This window comes from Mastigoproctus giganteus, chromosome 7 (assembly GCF_048544385.1).
Source record: "Mastigoproctus giganteus isolate SK-2022 chromosome 7, ASM4854438v1, whole genome shotgun sequence".
Classification (NCBI taxonomy): domain Eukaryota; kingdom Metazoa; phylum Arthropoda; class Arachnida; order Uropygi; family Thelyphonidae; genus Mastigoproctus; species Mastigoproctus giganteus.
The window spans coordinates 234,510,714-234,530,088 of NC_143581.1; the positions used below are offsets into that span (position 1 = coordinate 234,510,714).

Consider the following 19,375-nt stretch of genomic DNA (forward strand, 5'->3'; position numbering starts at 1 on the left):
TAATAACTTATACATAAAAATTTGCACCTTCACATATGTATATATATTTGGATAGGTATTTTACAGCAAATTTTATATGGAAAAAACCTTAAAGTAATTTTTTTAAAATAATGCTCGATTGTTTTTTTTTTTTTTTTTCTCTCTTTTGTTGTGAACTTTTTTTTGTTTGCTGTGAAATCTTTCATGTTCCTTAATAGTATCAATTTGATTATATTGCATTCTTCCTGGTTTTAAGCCCATTTCAGTGCTGTTTCTTTTCATTGACATTTTACCATAAAAAAGTAGAAAAATAATAAATCACAGTTTCAGGCTGATATTATTCTTACTAATCTGGAGTTAAACTAAATTAAACATAAGAAATGAAAAGAACAAAATATGTAATGGAAAATTGAGTTCACAGAAACAAATCACTAAACTCTATCACTTGTGGTTTCCTTAAAAACTGCAAAAATTCGAAAAGAACCATTTTCAACAGTGGCAAATACTACCATTAATAAAACAAGAAGAAAAATCATCATTTCAAATTATTCATGATAACTGACGTTCCACAGCACATTTTTCAAAGCCATCAATATCTCTTTTTTGCTCTCTATTTCAATTAGTGAAATGGAACAGAGGCCTGCTGTTTATGCTTTACCACAAATATTTTTTCCCTGTTGAGAATCATATTCCTCCAGCATGGGGTGTGAGAGAAAGAGAGAGACTGATATAAATAAGCATTCGGCAAGTACAACTTTCTCTTCTCACTTTGAAATGCTACCTTCTAATTTCTTTCAACATCATCATCCATTTTCAATCCACTACAGGATGAAGGCCTCTCCAGTAACTTTCCAGTTCCTTCTGTTTTGTGCAATGGCCATACATTTACTACACACGAACTTGCAAATTTCATCTGTCCATCTCTCTTGTTGTCTTCCAGGTTTTCTTTTAGCTCCTCTTGGGTACCATTCTGTTATTTTCTTAGTCCATCTGCCATCATGTCTTCGAGCTATGTGTCCTGCCCAAGACCATTTCAGTTCTTTAGTTTTTATAAGAATGTCCTTTATTTGTGTTTGCTGCCTAATCCATGTGTTTCTCTTCTGATCCAACAGTCTGATTCCTAACAAAATTTGTTCCATTCTTTGCTGTGTAGTTTTCAGCTTCTCTTCCATTCTTTTGGTGAGTGCCCAAGTGTCACTTCCATAAACGTATGAAATGGTGGGGAGTACATATTGGTTCACTATTTTACGTTTCAGACAAATTGGGATATTGCTCCTCAGTGTGTGACTATATTTCCTGAATGCTATCCATCAGAAATTTATCCATCTCTTGACTTCCAGCCATTTATCATTATTACAGCTAATGGCTTGAATTACTGCTACTTCAATGATTATATCCCTTTCTGTGGAATACTTGTTCATCATTACTTTTTTTAGCCATATTCATCTTTAGTCCGAAATCCTTCTTACTTTGCATAACTGATTAAGATAGTCCTCTAATTCTTAGGGATCATGGCTTATGCTCATAGCGTCTGCAAATTGTAATTGGTTTAGGTACTCTCCTTTCACAATGACTACTTTCTGCGATCAGTCCCATTTTCTGAAAGCTTTTTCAATGGCAGAAGTAAACAACTTTGGAGATATTGTGTCTCCATTCTCAATTTTAAATTTGCTACTGTCTTTGTCTAGTCTAATAAAGGAGGTAGCATTCTCATATATAGTGGATTCTGATTATTTGGGCCACCGGTTAATCGGGGCAAACGTTTATTTGAGACAAATCTTAAAAAACAGAAACCAATCGAGAAAATAGCAAAGGTTTGCTGCGCTTAATTGGGACAGCATGCCGTTTAATCGGGGAAGGAGACCGCAGCACTGGAGATTACCCTACGATTGTCTCCGACTGTGCCATGTGGTTCGGTCAAAATTCTGGAAGTCACAACCATAAAACAAAAACAATTAGCAGTCATCTGTTTATTGGGCTTTTCTGTTAGTGAAATCTATCATAAACGGAGTGTAAACTCGATCTTATTGAATCTGCGATAAAACCGACAGCTGAAATTCTGTGGGTGAAATGCGTTTACACTTCCATGAAATCTTCAATCATATAAAAAAATTAATTTTCAGATCTTCTCTTCATTCCTATTTTTAAAGCTTGGTAACTCGTTACTCCGTTCTCACTTGTGCGTATCGTGTTACTTGCAATTTGTGTGTGTGCCGTGTTCTTTGTTATTGATTGCTTATCTTTTTACCGTTTTAAATTTTAACCCCCACCCACAAATGTCAGTGAACAGAAATGTCAACAAGTTCGTATTAATTATTCCGATTATCAAGTATATTCTTCCGATTTTCACATATAGTTTAATTTTTTAATTGGTAAGGTAATAAAGAGTAAATTAATAAAGTAAAATAGTAAGGTAATAAAGGTAAGGTAATAAAGAGTAAAGAGTAAAGCTTAATATATCTTTGCTTTTATAGCCGGTGGATAATATTCCTCCTATTTTCTCTAATTAGAATCACTGTTTAATAGAATTCACAAATGTAATCACAATGACTGGCGCTTACTACACATCGCATAGTGAATGGTACTTTACTATGTTGAGTTCGTCTTAACGTGATTTGATTGTACAGTGAACTAATTGTAAAGGGGGGGTTCATTGTATTTTTAACTATTTATGTGAGACTTCGGATAATTGGGGCAGCCACTTAATCGGGCCAAAATGCACTAGTCCCGATTTGTCCCAAATAACTGGAATGGACTGAATTTTCTTCAAAATCATAATGTATGCGGTGTCTATGCCTTGTCTTTCCAATGCTCAAAACACTGCCATATACTGTATGGAGTCAAATGCCTTTTCATAATCCACAAATTCCAGGCATAATGGTGTTTCATATTTATTTGCTTTCTCCATTAGCTGCAATATTACATGAAGGTGATCCATAGTTGAGAATCCTGTCCTAAAGCCAGCTTGCTCTTTTGGTTGATTGTCATCAAGTATTCTTTCTAATCTGTTAATAATGACTTTGTGAACAACTTGTAGATGTGGAACAACAAGCTAACTGGTCTTATAATTTCCAATTTATCTCCTTCCTTATGCAGCAAAATCTGCAGGATCATCTAGACAAGACTTCAGTTATAGCTCAGACACAGCATGGTTTTGTTAAGGGGAAGTCTTGCCTGACCAAAATCATTGGATACTATGATGCAGTCACAAAAGAACTGGATGCAGGGAATAACTTCGATATTATATACTTGGATCTTAGAAAGGCTTTTGATACTGTTGCACATGGAAGACTGCTGCACAAATTGGAGCAGTGTGGCATTGGAGGCAAATTGCTGCTATGGATAAAGGGGTGGTTGAGGGGGGAGAAGACAGAGAGTGGTAATCAATGGACACTGCTCATCGTGGACTAATGTTATTAGTGGAGTCCCTCAGGGTTCAGTATTGGGTCCATTATTGTTTTCTGTATTTATAAATGATATTGATGATGGTATATCAAGCTTAATGTCCAAGTTTGCAGACAATACGAAGATTGGCAGGGTTGTCAAGGACACTACTGACACTATGCTACTGCAACAGGATCTGGAAAGGTTGAGCAGATGGGCTTCGAGGTGGCAAATGAAGTTTAACATTGACAAATGTAAAGTACTACATATGGGAACCAGCAACCCCAGAGCAATGTATCAACTCTGTGGTACTACACTGACAGTGGTAGAGAATGACAGGGACCTGGGGGGTGGTTGTGCAGGCAGATATGAAGTTTTCTGAGCAGTGCAGACAGGCTGCAAGAGTAGCTCATGGTGTATTGTCGATGATATATAGGAATTTTTCTAGCAGGGATAAGGAGGTGATTATTCCCTTGTATAAGGCAATGGTCAGACCGCACCTAGAGTACTGTATACAGGTCTGGAGGCCTCATTTCAAGAAGGATATAGAGATGCTGGAACGAGTACAGAGAAGGGCAACAAGATTAGTGAATGGAACAAAGGGGTGCTCTTACGAAGAAAGGCTCACATTTTGCAAATTACAGTGTCTGGAGACTAGGCACTGGCGAGGTGATCTGATAGAGGTGTATAAAGGCTTGAATGGTTTGAGCATGCTCAATGCTGATGGGATTCTTCCTCTTGCTCAGAATAATCACCTGAGAGGGCATAAATTCATTTTGAGGAAAGACAGATGTAGGATAGATGTGAGGAAATTTGCCTTTAGACAGCGGGTGGTTGGTTGCTGGAATAGACTTCCATCCCTTGTCGTGGAAGTTGATAGCCTAAATAAGTTTAAGGCTCAGCTGGACAGGTATTTCGAACGAACAGAGGAGTGAAGTGGAAGTGGTTATTTTTTATTTATTTATTTATTATTATTTTTTTTTTTTTGGCTGATGCTGCATAAGCTTGCTTTCTTGCATCAAATGTCCCTACTAATGCTAAAATTATGATTGCATTATTCCACTCCTTGGGTGTCACGTCATTCCTAATGTACTTTGTGAAGAGCCTTGTTAGTTTCTGGATCATGTCTCTTCCTCTCAATTTTAACAACTCTACAGTAACTTCATCTTCACCCGGGGGCTCTCTGATTCTTCATTTTCTTCACAATGCATGTTCTACCTCATCAGGAAGGATATCGGGTATATCGTATGTTTCTTAACTTGTGATCCATCTCCCCCACTACTTGCATCATTTCCTCGCTCCTTGTATAATTCTTTATAGTAGTCTTCAGCTATTTGAATTATGCCTTCTCTGCTATTTATAAGTACACCATCACTATTCTTCAGTTTCAGTATCATTTGTCTTTCTGCATTACTGCTCATGACTGCTGATTTAAGTCCTTTATTTTCCCTTAATGCTTGTTCTACTTTTCTTTTGTTAGATCTTATGTCCTCTCTGAGTCTTTTTCTAATGTCTTTGCATAACTCAGTACTCAATGTTGTCCTTGTTAGTGTTTATCTTGCTCTTGATTTGTCGTCTTCAGTTCATCACAAGTGTTTCTTAATTAATTTTGCTTCTTTGGATTTCTTTTTACTTATAGGTTTCTCGGGCTTTATCACTTTCAGAAAATTGTTGTATTCCTCATTGATATCTTGGTCTTGAAAGGTCCTCAGAAGCTAAACTTGTTCTTAAATTCCAAAACATACTGCTTTATCTCCTCTTCTGATATCTCAAAAACCTTTGTATTATTTATTCAAGTCAGTTTTTTCCTTTCTTTTCTTACATCTATATCAAGATTATACAGGTCTTTCTATATACTGCACATTATTTTTAATTGTATACAAATGTAAGTTACATTGCTTTTTCACCACTTAAGCTGAAAAATTACATAAATATGCAATACACAAAGCAAATGAAAACTTTTAATAGATCTGGTTTTAGCTCTCCATAACTGCATTCTGCACTGTCTGAATGGCAGACAGTGCCAAATGCAGTTATTTTTGCATTCTGCCCTATTACAAAGTATTGGCTACTGTTCAATTACATTTCAATATACAGCCGAAGTTGAATATATGCACCACATCAAATTATAACAGACTGCTATAGAACAGCAACAAATGACTCAGCAAATTCAAAATAACCCAAATCTTCCACAAACAATTCTATTAAAAACTAAACACTTAAATATTTAAATTAATCTTTTGACAGCAGCTATATTACACGATATAGAAAAAACTATTTGATAACCACTAACAATATTAGTATATTTAACTCGCTTGGGTTTTTATTGCTATTCACAATAACAATGACAAAAAAAAAAAAAAAGCACTGAAATTAGGATATTAAAAAGTCAAAACTTATGATATACAAAATTGATATACAATATATATCTTTTTAACATAGTTATGCCCAAACAAGGTCATTATACTTAGGCCGAACAAGAGCAGAGCCAGCTAATGCTAGCTTTTAAGTGAATATTGTGAATTTTAAGTCTGTAACTGAAAACAAAAAGCATAGTTGCATGTTTGAAAAATAACATGCTAGTATACCGTTTCTTTTCCCCAGAACACACACTCAAAACAACCATTTGTCTTATCTATCATTCCTGTAAATATTGTATTTACTATAATCAAATCTGCATCCAATATATTACACTGAAACCCTGTTTTTCACATCACCATTATGTCTCCTTAGTTAATTTAAAAAAGTGCATCAAATTTATTAAATATACTCATATCACTAATAGCCAAACATATGATTGTCTTTGTATCCCTCCCCACTATTTTGTAAGCTTATCTAAATAGGAGAGTTAAAAGTAGGGGAAGATTTGAATATATATTGAAGCATCTAGATGTGATAAAACTTCCGATTTCTCCTCAAAACAGATATTTATAGTAATTTCTCGAAATGTTTTTGCAAGTCGATTCAAGATTAGTCGATATCTGCAAATGCTATTCCTTCTGACAACTAATACAGACCACACTGAAAATTCCACCCATTGCTTAATCACCTTTAAACAGACAAACAAGTTTACATTTAGTTCACATCAAATTCATTTGCTAGTTTATTCTCTTCAATACACCCAAATTTAGCAAAACATTTAACTGCAAAAAGGGAGAGATAAACAAAACAAAAAGATTCTTGGCAGATTCCAAATTCTAACAAGGAACTAAACTGATTTTGTGATAACTCAGAGGAAAGTGGAAGAGAAAGTGTTCAATCCAAATGTAATAAAAAATACAGTGAGGTATTAGTAATGGCCATATGGCCATAAGGCTTACGCTACTTAGGGTAGATGCATTCAGTCATATTAAGGGAGGCAGCAAAAGAGGTAAACAAACCTTTTGCTATAATTATGAAGGTAAACATGGATTCAGGGGAGGTCTCAATGAAATGGAGATGTGCTATTGTATCTCCAATTCATAAAGGGTGATGAAAGAGTGACATGAGTAATTAGACCTGTTAGCCTGATTTCTGTTCCAGGAAATATAATGGAGTCACTGGTTAAGAAAGTAAAGCAGGACAATCTGTAAATGAATGCAGTTATACAGCAGTCACAGCATGGATTAATGATCTGTCTCTTACAAAGTCTCTCAACTCTGTTTCTATTGCATGCCTTTTTTATAGATACTTCCATGGGCCCTGTTCTTCTGAATTAGCTTCTGTAATTCCACTCCTCTCTCTTTCAAATCAGTCCAAATATGTGCTGCTATCATTCAACATCAAAACTTGCAGAACTAACTTTTCTTCTCCTCATTTAAACCTTCAATTTGAAAATGGGAAAGTTTTAGATAACCCAGCTGATATTGCTGATGAAATAGGTACTTTACCAATGAAAGACCTTTTATGCTGAAGATAGGCTAAGTGATATGAAATCGGTGATTTTGAAATGACAGATGACATGTTTATTACGAATACTTTCATGCTTAAAGGCAAATAAAGCTCCAGGAGTTGATGGCATATACCCAATAATTTTGAGGGAGATGGCCAGTGAGTGTATTGGGGTTAATTATGAGGGTATCTTTGGACTTGCGAGAGATTCCTTTGAACTGAAAAAGTACAAAAATATTGCCAATACAAAGGTGGTTCTAAGACCTTTCAGAAACTACAGTTAGTCTTACTTCTGTGGTAGGGAAAATCTTAAGAGGCAATGATTTGTTAAAACATGGTTTTGTTAAAAGAAAATCATGTTTAATTGAATTTAGTTGTCATGAGCTAGATGTAGGGAGCAATTTCAACATAGTTTAATTGGATTTTAGCAAGGAATATGACTCAGTCCTTCATAAGAGGTTACAGTATAAGCTGGAACATGTTGGGATTACTGGAAATATTCTATGATGGATAGCAAGGTGGCTGCAGGACAGAAGGCAAAGAAAGGGATCAATGGATATTTTTCAGATTGATATAATGTCAGTAGTGGAGTTCCTGAAGATTCTTGGACCATGTTCTTTCTGATTTTCATAAATGACATTAACGAAGGAATAAAGAGCAGGATAAAGTGATAAAGGCTGAGTTGTTAATGATCAGTGCTAAGTAGCACTCCTTCAGGATGACTTGAACAGGCTTCAAGGATAGTAAGAAAAGTGAAGGCTGTTTTGATACAGCAAAATGTAAGGTCTTACACTTGGGGAACAGAAACACAAAAATAAATTATACATAGCAGGGTTGAATTTGAAACAGCAGAGGAAGAAAAGGGCTCTGGGAGTTATGATAAGGGCAGATGTGAAGTTTTCTGAGCAGTGTAAACAGGTGCCAGGAAAGCCCATGGTGTCCTATCGATGATTATTTGAACATTATCTTGTAGAGATGGGGAGGTCATAGTGCTACTGTATAAGGCAATTGTATGAGGTGCCATGTGGAATACTGTGTCCAAGTATGGAGACTTCATTTAAAAATATACAACAAAAGGACAGAATTCATAGGATACCTCTTTCCTGGGCAATGCAATGCTATCACCCCTCTCGCTAGTGGATGAATCCACCACTTGGCAGGTATATAGGTACACTGCATTCACGTAGACTAATTCAATGTCAGTATGGATAAACGTTGTGAGTTAACAGACTATGAAAGAGGTTTGTTCCAGCAATTGATAGCGGGTGCCTGATGCATGGGTCATTCAGCTGAGTGAGGTGGTACAGAAATTGCACTATCCCCCATTCAACAGTATCAAGAATGTATCGGGAATATGCATTTCCGAAATAACATCTCATCGTGGAAAGCGCTGTGGGTGAAGAAAAGTGGTGGATGAACGTGGCCAACTGTAGAGTGACAGTGTCACAAATCACTGACTTCAACAACGGAGGTGCCAGAAACATCTCCACCAAGACCATCAGGCGATCATTAGCTGCAATAGGTTATGGACGCTGAAGACCCACCACAGTCCCGTTGCTAACACCATGACAGAGGACTCTATGCCTCAACTGGGTGAAAGAACATCGGCACAGGACCTTGGATAATTGGAGCTGGGTCTCCTGGTCCGACGAGTCCCGTTTCCTGTTATTTTGAGCAGACAGGAGGGTGCATATCTGGTGGAAACCATTATCACAAAGCTATGCAATCGTCATGTCAACAAGGAACTATTCGGGCAGGTGAATGGTCGGCAATGGTCTGGGGCGTGTTCAACAGGCACGCCCCAGACCATTACCGACCTCTGGTATGTCTAGACACATCTCTGAATGGTTCAGGTCACGTGTCCATCCTTACAGAACAAATGCATCGCTTCATGGCCATTGTGCACCCACAGGACAATGTGCCTCCCCACAGAGCTGTGGTGACTAGAACATGGTTTGAAGAGCATTCCACAGATTTTACCACTATGGAATGGCCTCCCTGTTCACCGGATGTGATGAACCCTGTGGGGAATCTTTGGGATGTTGCAGAAAGGTCCGTTCTACCTTTGGATCTTCCACCCCCCAGGAATGCGACAGAATGGACAATGGTGCAGCAAGCACAAATGGAAATACCTGTGGAATGCTTTCATTAACTAGTGAACTCAATGCCTTGCTGTGTGACTGCCCTTATCCGGGTGAAAAGTGGGCCTACCCATTAGATACCTACATAGGGATACCTATGTAGGTATCTCATGATTTCTGTCCACTCAGTGTGTGTGTGTGTGTGTGTGTTGAGCTTCTTAAAAGAGTCCAAGGATGGGAAAGTCACATCGTACAATCTGCACGAGGACAACCACATGAGGAAAGACTGATTATGTGGGCTATGCAGCTTGGCAACCAGGCACCTCTGAGGGGTGCTGATTGAGGTTTAAAAGGCTCTGAGAGGGTTATTATTAAAATGATCGATGGCATAATTTAATCTGTTCTAAAAAATTCCAGAGGAAGAAGTTTACACTAGACTGTAGAAAGTTTTCTTTTAGCAGCGAGTTGTTGATTACTGGAAGAAGTAGTTGAGGCTGGCAGCTTAAAGGAATTAAAAGGTCGTGGATAGTTACCCATATGAGGAGGGAAGTGCATAATATGTAATTTCTTATCTAATCTTACCCTTCTCACCCCCTATCTTTTGTTTTCTTTTTTCCATTGAAGCAAAAGCCTGTGGCTTCGTTGCACTACATGGCTAATACTATCTTCAGCTTTCTGGAACAACCTTCCTTGACACATATTTCCTGACAAACTTTGGAAATTCAAGTCTAATATCAACAAGTATACTCTTCTGCCTTTATTATTATTATTAGCCTTATGGTGCAAGGAAGCCTGAGGCTTTTTCTGCACTAGCCAAAAAAATTTTCAGTTACCCCAGACAGAGACAGAGAGAGAAATAGAAGGGAATCACCAAGAAAGAGAAGAATGATGATATTCAGCTTAGGACTCTGGGTGTGCCAGGCCCATACTCACCAGATGTGAGCCCCTGGGGCACTCCCAACCTTCAAACCCCCCCACATACAGTAATAATGACTAGTGTTTAGGATTTTCAAAAAAAAAAAAAATAATAATAATAATAATAATAATAAATAAATAAATAAATATTTGTTAAGTAGCCATCTTGTCTGACCAATTTGAGATGCAGAGACAAAGGAACTATGCAAAAAGTAATTTTGACATCATATACTTGGATTTCAAAAAAGCTTTTGATACTGCTGCACATCAAATTGGAGCAGTGTGGCATTAGAGGCAAATTACTCTTATGGATAAAGGAATGGGTGAGTAGAAGAAGACAATTTGGTTATCAATGGGCACAGTTCTTGAACTATTGTTATTAGTGGAGTTCTCCAGGGTTATTTACTGGGCCCAGTGTTCTTTTCAATATTTATTAAATGTTACTGATGAAGGCATACCAAGTTTAATGTCTCAGTTTGCAATGACGAAATGGTGATTAATGACAGTAATCAGGGTATGCTATTGCAAGCAACAAGATCTAAAAAAATTAATCAGAAGGGCTGAGAAGTGGTACCTGAAGTTCATACAGACAAATGCAAGGTACTGAATATAAAGGCGCCTCTGTAGCCAGGTGGGAAGGAGCAGCAGTGCGTAGCACACGTTTCTTGATTAGACTGGGGTTCGAGCCCGTCACCACCAAATACAGATGTGGAAAGGTCAGGGAATGACCACTGCATATCCCGGAGCAATATGGCCTTAGTTGCTAATGCTCCTAAAAACCAAAAAAAAAAAAAAATAAAATAAATAAATAAATCTTTATTGTGAAGTAGAATTACAGCACAATATCCCATCACGGCGACGAGCGCCAGGGGTTCACATATAGATAACATAAGTACAAATTCAAATGGCTACAAAATATAGCGAACACATATAAAAGGCTACAAAATACAGATTACAAATGCAAAAAGAAATACAAATACATCATAAAAACAAGGAGCTGAACACAAATAAAGAAAAACAAATACAACTTGGCAGTGATTCAGGTTTCAAGAGCTTTGATAAAGTTGTGTCTGTCCTTTTTACTTATTATGGTGTCGATGTCGGCATCCACACGGTTGAGGGCAGCGAGCATCTGCTTGGGCAGAAATCTTTCGGTGAGTACAAGCCTGTTGTGGTGAGCCACAAGTGCTGGTACCGACCTTAGGCTTGGCTGTGGAATCCTCCAAGAGCAAGCATTCCAAATATTTGGCCTCAGATGAGTTTGGCTGTGAAGACCAGCCTCTTTTCAACGATCAGGAACTTCAACCTCGGGATGTCGAGTGCTTGTGCCATCATGGTAGTTGTGGTAGCGGGAGGTAGCCGAAGCTTGTTATTCGCCCATTTCAGTAGCCAGTACTCAGCAGTGTACACCCGCTTAAGGTTTGTATGTGCAGCAGAGGCCCATATTTCTGCACCATAGAGAATGGCAGGGTAGACGGTGGAGGTGATGATCCTTTTAACAGTGGCAGGATGTCGGACGTGTAGCAGCTGCTGCTTTGAGATCCACCGCAGACGAGAAAATCTGGTACTGAGTTTGTCGATCTGGTTGACAAAGGACATCTTTTGGTCGAACAGAACGCCAAGGTCTGTGTGCGAGGGTACGTTTGGTATTCGTACCCCTGCGAGTGAAACGTTGAGTACTGTCGGCATGGATTTAAGGGAGAATATAACCTGAGCAGACTTCAGAGGGTTGATTTTTAGATTGAAGTTTGCCAGGTACAATTCTAGATCCTTAAGTTGGGAATTGATCCTATTGCTGAGCTGGGCGGGGTTGTCGCCAGGGTTAATTGGAGTCAGCAGTTTGAAGTCATCGGCATAGCATAGGAGACCATTCGTTGAGGCAATAATGGGCACGATGATGGCTGTGAACAGGACACCAGACAGGACACCACCCTGCGGTACTCCAGCAGTAATGTCGCAGGATAGGGTATGTTGCTGCCGATGGAGAATAAGTATTCTGTGACTGAGAAGTGATTCCAAAAAGCACAGCATATCACCTCGAATGTGAAAACTCTCCTTAAGTAGGAGGAGCAAGGCCGGAATCGACACGGCATCAAAGGCTGCGCTTATGTCGAGGTATGTGGTTGCTAGCTCAGCTCTTTGTTCGAATGCTGAGAGAATTCGTTCTGTGGTGGCTGCCAAGTTAGTGATTGATGATTTCCCTGCGATAGCATAGTGGATTTCAGGTGGTTTCGTCTGGAGGATTTGTTGAGTGATTGTGGGTAGCAAAGCCTTTTCAAGAGTTTTTAACAGACAAGAGGCAACTGACATGGGTCTGAACTGGCTGACGTTTGTGACAAATTGGTTTTTGGGGATGGGGTACACTCTGTATTTATTCCACTGGGGTGGGAAATAATGTTCAGCGAGGCATCTGCATATAGCAGTCATCCCAAAATAACAGAAAACATGCAAAACAAAAGTTTTATGACTAGGGAATTAAAAATTAATTTAGTCTTACATTAGAAAGTTATATGCTCACATTGTCTCCTTCAAATTAGCCACTACAGACTTTACTGATCCCAGCATAGCTCCCACTGGTTGAAGCATCTCTGGAATGCTTGTTTCGTGATGATGGCCAACACTTTCTTTGATTTAGTTTGAATCTCCGTCCTTTCAATTGGATTTTCATTTGGGGTAACATGAGGATGTCACAAGGGGGGCCAGGTCAGGAATAGGGAGAGTGTGGGATCAGTGCCTCATTCTTAGCTAAAACCTGCTGAATCCAACTAAACCATATGGATTGGTTATGATGTAGAATTGCAAGAATATTTGGTGATGCTATCGAGGGGGCAGAAAACTGATAGCTTGGGGGAGGATACAGAGACTTAAAGGTTAACAGTGGTTGCAGGCAGAGGCAAAAGTGATTCTTGCACTGCTTCTACTGGAATGAGCAGCAGCATGGAAAGCAAAGCAATTGAGATTTCCAGGAGTCATAGTGGAACAAATAAATACATGGGCTATGTTAGGGTAACTAAAGGTAGAAACATATGCATGTACACTTGCATGTACACCAATGCTAGGAGAGTATAGTTAATAAATTTGATGAGCTTCAAGTACTAACATCAAAGGCAGATATTGTTGTAATATCAGAGATGTGTGTCACAACAGATATAAGCAGTGCAGAATTGGAATTTGGGGAGTACAACGCGTACAGAAAGGATAGACAGGAAAGGAAGGGAGGAGGGGTTATGCTGTTAGTTAAGAAAAACAACATCTAAGGAAGTGCATCCAATTGATGTTGGTGGACAATGCAATGATGAGTCTGTTTGGTGTGACATAAGCACTGGGAAAGGAAAAATGAGAGTAGGTGTGTGTCATATGCCTGGTTGTTTGTTATTTGGTTTTTAGGAGCATTAGCAACTAAGGCCATATTGCTCTGGGGATATGCGGTGGTCATTTCCTGACCTTTCCGCATCCTCCGTATTTGGTGGTCACGGGCTCAAACTCCGTGTCTAATCAAGAAGCGTGTGCTACGCACTGCTGCTCCTGCCCACCTGGCTACGGAGGCAGCCGTAGGCCTAATGAATCTGATAAGTATAATGAGCAATTGTACATAGAAATAGAGTGGGCCAGTAAATTAGAATGTCTTATAATGAGGGATTTTAACTTTCCAGATATTGACTGGAACTTGTGAGTTGGTCAAAAGCACACTAGCAAGACTTTTTTGGATGACTGTTTTCTACAGCAGCATGTTCGAGGTGCAACAAGAGGGAGTAATACTCTTGATCTGATTATCAGCAGTGATAATCAGATCAAGAATTAGCAGATAAAGGAACCACTAGGTGAGAGTGATCAGAATGTACTGATATCGCTTCTCGGCTTTATGGCTTAGATCGTAGTGTAGTATCTGTTCTCGTTAGCTTAATATCTAACGCGGGTTCCATGGAGTCCCGAGATATTGAACTGATCTTTGGGAACACGGCGAAGTTCTTGGAGCTTGCTCCAGCTTTGCCACGAGTTGCTCTGGTATTGCACCGCTTCCAGAGTCAGCTAATAAAACAAAGGGGTGCTCTTACGAAGAAAGGCTTAAGTTTTGCAAATTACAGTGTCTGGAGACTAGGCACCAGCGAGGTGATCTGATAGAGGTGTATAAAGCCTTGAATGGTTTAAGCATGCTGGGATTCTTCCTCTAGCTCAGAAAAATCACCTGAGAGGGCATAAATTCAAATTGAGGAAAGACAGATGTAGGATAGACGTGCGGAAATTTGCCTTTAGCCAGCGGGTGGTTGGTTGGTGGAACAGACTTCCATCCCTTGTGGTGGAGGTTGATAGCCTAAATAAGTTTAAGGCTCAGCTGGACAGGTATTTTGAACGAACAGAGGGGTGAAGTGGAAGTGGGTTTTTTTTTTTTTTTTTTTTTTTTTTGGCTGATGCTGCATAAGCTTGCTTTCTTGCATCAAATGCCTCTACTAATGCTAATGCTAATATGAGAATAAAGATGTAACTACCATTGAGGCTAAAGGGAAGGGCTTTTGCAAAGGCGACTACAGGAGTCTGATAGTTCTTAAATTCTGCACAGGGGGATCACCTGATGATGATGTTACCAATTGAATTCTAAATGGAAAGCCTTCAGGGGGTACTTAATCATGGAGGCTAGTAGGCTTTTCATTCCAAATAAGAAATACTGTTCAAGATTCATGACTAAATGGATGTCGTATGAATTAACGAGGCTCGTGGCGGAGAAGAAAAATGTATAGGATGCATATGAATTATCAGGTGACACAGCCTATGGTAGATATACGCTTGTCTTTAACTAAGTCACAAAGGAGGTTAGGCAGGTAAAGGCAGATTATGAGAAATCTTTGGCAAAAGATGCAAAGAAAAACAGCAAAGAGTTCTTTACTTATGTAAACTCTAGAACAAAAGGGATAAATCAGATTGGACCACTTAACATAAATGGGTTGACCATTAATGATCATGCTCAGGTAGCTGATAAACATTTTCATTCACACATGAGTAATTCAATGAATGAAATACCAGAGGCTTATTAAACTCTGAAAGGGAGCTAAGTGATTTTGTAATAATTCAGAGCAAAGTGGAGGAGAAATTGTTGAAGTTAAATATAAGATATGAGAGCTTCCTTGGACCCGGGGAGGTCCCCATGGACTGGAGGTGTGCAAATGTATCACCAATTCACAAAGGTGGTTAAAAAGGTGACACAAGGAACTATAGATATGTTAGTTTAACTTGTTCTGAGGAAAATAATGGAATAACCTGGTTAAAGAAACATTGCAGGCTCATCTAGACAAGACTGCAATAATAGTTAAGACACAGCATGGGTTTGTTAAAGGGATGTCTTGTCTGACCAATTTGATTGGATACTATGATGTGGTCGCAAAGGAACTGAATGTCAAAAATACTTTTGATATCATATACTTGGATTTCAGGAAAACTTTTGATATTGTTGCACATGGAAGATTGCTGTACAAATTGGAGCAGTAAGGCATTAAGGTTAAGTTGCTACAATGGATAAAGGGATGGTTGATTGGGAGCTGACAGAGAGTGGTAGTAGTAGTAGTGGCATGTGATGCAAGAAAGCAAGTGTATGAGCTTATGCAGCATCAGCCAAAAAAAAAAAAAAATCACACCATTCCCTCCAAATGCCTGTCCAGTTCCTCCTTAAATTTATTCAACCTATCAACTTCCACAACGACAGATGGAAGTTTGTTCCAGCAATTAACCACCCGCTGGCTAAAGGCAAATTTCCGCACATCTATTCTACATCTGTCTTTTCTTAATTTGAATTTATGCCCTCTTAGGTTCGTAATCTGAACAAGTGGAAGGATCCCATCAGAATTCTGCGAGCTCAACCCATTCAAGGCCTTATACACCTCAATCAGATCACCGCGCAGGTGCCTAGTCTCCAGCCACTGCTTGTTTGTTATTGTTTGGAACATTAGCAACTAAGGCCATATTGCTCGGGGGATATGCGGTGGTCCTGACTTTTCCACATCCTCCGTATTTGGTGGGCACGAACCCCGGTCTAATCAAGAAGCGTGTGCTACGCACTGCTGCTCCTGCCCACCTGGCTACGGAGGCGCCATCCAGCCACTGCAATTTGCAGAACTTAAGCCTCTCTCGGTAAGAGAATCCCTTCATTCCCCTCACCAATCTTGTTGTCCTTCTCTGTACACGCTCAAGTAAATCTACATCCTTCCCAAAATGAGGCCTCCAGACCTGTACGCAGTACGCAAGGCGTGGCCTGACCATTGCCTTATACAGAGGCAATGGTCAGGACAATTAATCAATGGGCACTGCTCTTCATGAACAAATGTTATTAGTGGAGCTCCCTAGGGTTTGTTGTTGGGCCCATTGTTGTTTTGTATATTTATCAATGATATTGATGAAGGTATATCAGGTTTAAGGTCCAAGTTTGCAAATGATACAAAGGTTGACAGGGTTGTTAACGACAGCAAAGACAGTATGCTACTCCAACTGAATCTAGACAAGTTCGGCAAATGGGCTGAGAAGTAGCAACTGAAGCTTAACATTGACAAATGCCAAGTACTGCATATAGGCAGCAATAACCCAAGAGAAACGTACCAACTGTGTGGTACTACACTCAGGGAAGTGGAAAGTGAAGAAGACCTGGCTGTAACTGTACCGTCAAATATGAAGTTTGCTGAGCAGTGCAGACTGGCTGCCAGGGCAGGTCAGAGTCTTTCACAGAGAAAATGATCTATAGGAATTTTGCTAGCAGTGACAGGGAGCTGATTATCCCATTGTACAAAGCAATGGTCAGGCTACACCTAGAGTACTGTGTACAGGTCTGGAGGCCTCATTTTAGGTATATATTGATATTATTTGGTTTTTAGGAGCATTAGCAACTAAGGCCATATTGCTCCAGGGATATGCGGTGGTCATACCCTGACCTTTCCGCATCCTCCGTATTTGGTGGTCATGGGTTCGAACCCCAGTCTAATCAAGAAGCGTGCACTACGCACTGCTGCTCCTGCCCACCTGGCTATGGAGGCGTCCCTCATTTTAGGAAGGATGTAGAGTTGCAAGAAAGGGTACAAAGAAGGGCAACAAGATTGGCGAGGGGAACAAAGGGGTGCGCTTACCAAGAAAGGCTTAAGTTCTGCAAATTGTAGTCTGGAGAGTAGGCACCTGCGAGGTGATCTGATTGAGGTGTATAAGGCTTGAATGGGTTGAGCAAGCTGAATGCTGATGGGAGCCTTCCACTTCTCAGATTAAGAACCTGAGGGGGCATAGATTGAAATTGAGGAAAGACAGTTGTAGAATAGTTGTGCGGAAATTTGCCTTTAGCCAGGGAGTGGTTGATTGGTGGAACAGAGTTCCATCTTTTGTTGTGGAAGCTGATGTCCTAAATAAATCTATGGCTGAGCTGGTTAGGCATTTGGAACGAATGGAGGTGTGAAACAGGATTTTTTTTTTTTTTTTTTTGACTGATGCTGCATAAGCTTGCTTTCTTGCATCATATGCCTCTACTAATGTTAATGCTAGAAGCTACTGGTTGAAGTGACTTCTGCATCATAGCAATGTACCAATCCTAAGTGCACAATGTGTCTGGACATTTTCTCCTGACATTCTCTCTCAAATGCATTAGGACTCCAATGCTGAACTGCTGATGTACAGTTTGGCCTGCTGGAAGGAACTCCTAATGAAGAATTGCCTCATTGCCAATGAAAACAATCAGCATGCTCTTGACATTTTATGTGACCAGCCTTACCTTTTTTTTAGATGGGGAGTAGTGCCTTTTCCATAAAACCAACTTTCATTGCTTGGTATGACCTTGAAAAGGAAGTTTTTGGTTTGCCTCTTTTTGGATTGTGTTTGAAGTCCCTGCACAGAGAAACCCAGTTGTTTTTATCACTCAGCAAACAAGGCACAAATTTTGCAGCAATTCACTCCATCTAAAAATATATTATTAGCTAATTGCTAAGAGTATGAAGGAGACGGTTTATGCATGGGTACTGCCATACATCATTTCTACTACCCAGGTAGTATGAATGCATCGTTTAATTATATCTTATATTGTGAAATAACCTTCACAGGTTGCCGAGGTATTGCACTGCTTTGAATAAGTAACGCTTCAACAGTGGAGAAGACTAATGTTGTTACTTATTCTCGGCAGATACCACTACCCAGATGGTACCACTTCGAATCTTGTTGGCTTACTCAACCGTGGGTGGGCAGGTACCCTGTTGTTGCAATAGTGGTCAGTATCCATGCGTAATCCATCTCCTTCATATCCTTAGTAATTAGCCAAGGATATATTTTTAGATTAAGCCATGCACACCACAAGCATCTCTCATATTGCGGAGTTATACTTCATAACTGGGTTGTCACTATTGCAACAACAGGGTACCTACCTACCCACCAATGAGTAAGCCAACAAGCTTTGAAAGAGTGCTGTCTGGGTGGTGGTATCTGCTGAGAATAAGTAACATTAGTCTTTTCCACTGCTGAACCATTACTTATTCAAAGCAGTGCAATATCTCAGCGTTGTGAAGTTTGTTTCACAATATGAGATATAATTAAATGATGCATTCATACTACCTGAGTAGTAGAAATGATGTATGTGTACCCATGCATAAACCATCTCCTTCAATTCACTCCACGTTTAAACTTTCAGCTAAAACATGCTGGCATGCACTGCATTATAGGCTTAGAATGTCACAAATAACGTTAACTGTTTGTTTGTTTTCTGTCTTCGTGGTGACTCGATGCACTTTTCCAAATTGAAAATGGATAACTGGAGATCAAAATTATCAAGTGAAATCTGGTCCCCTTGAAAACACAAATACCCCTAAAAACTTGTCCTGTCCAGAGCATTTCATATGACTCAAAAGCTGTTTTCCCAAGTTCATAAAAATTTTAAGTAAATTCACTTCCTTAACATCCGCCATCTTATTCGGCTATAAAAATCACAAGAAACACACCACCGAACAGAAACACACTTGTCTGAAGATAAAGCACTCAAACCCATTTTGGTATAATTATATTTTTTCCCTTATTGCAAATAAGTACATAATGGATTCAAATGTTCTGTGGTATTTCCTTACCTGGTATTGACTGAAGTAACCTTTTCTGACAGTGATATTGCAAAGACAGCTGTCACTGAGCAGTTAAGAGAAATCACA

General features: G+C 39.4%; 1 protein-coding gene and 1 non-coding gene across 3 annotated transcripts in view; one reads left to right on the forward strand and one right to left on the reverse strand.

Moving 5' to 3' along the window:
* LOC150083777 (folliculin-interacting protein 2) overlaps positions 1–19,375 on the reverse strand; it is a 296,503-nt gene that overhangs the window by 44,819 nt on the left and 232,309 nt on the right. The window lies entirely within an intron of this gene.
* On the forward strand, positions 14,076–14,268 carry LOC150083778 (U2 spliceosomal RNA). The gene has a single exon (XR_016547249.1). It is a non-coding gene; the product is annotated as a U2 spliceosomal RNA (small nuclear RNA).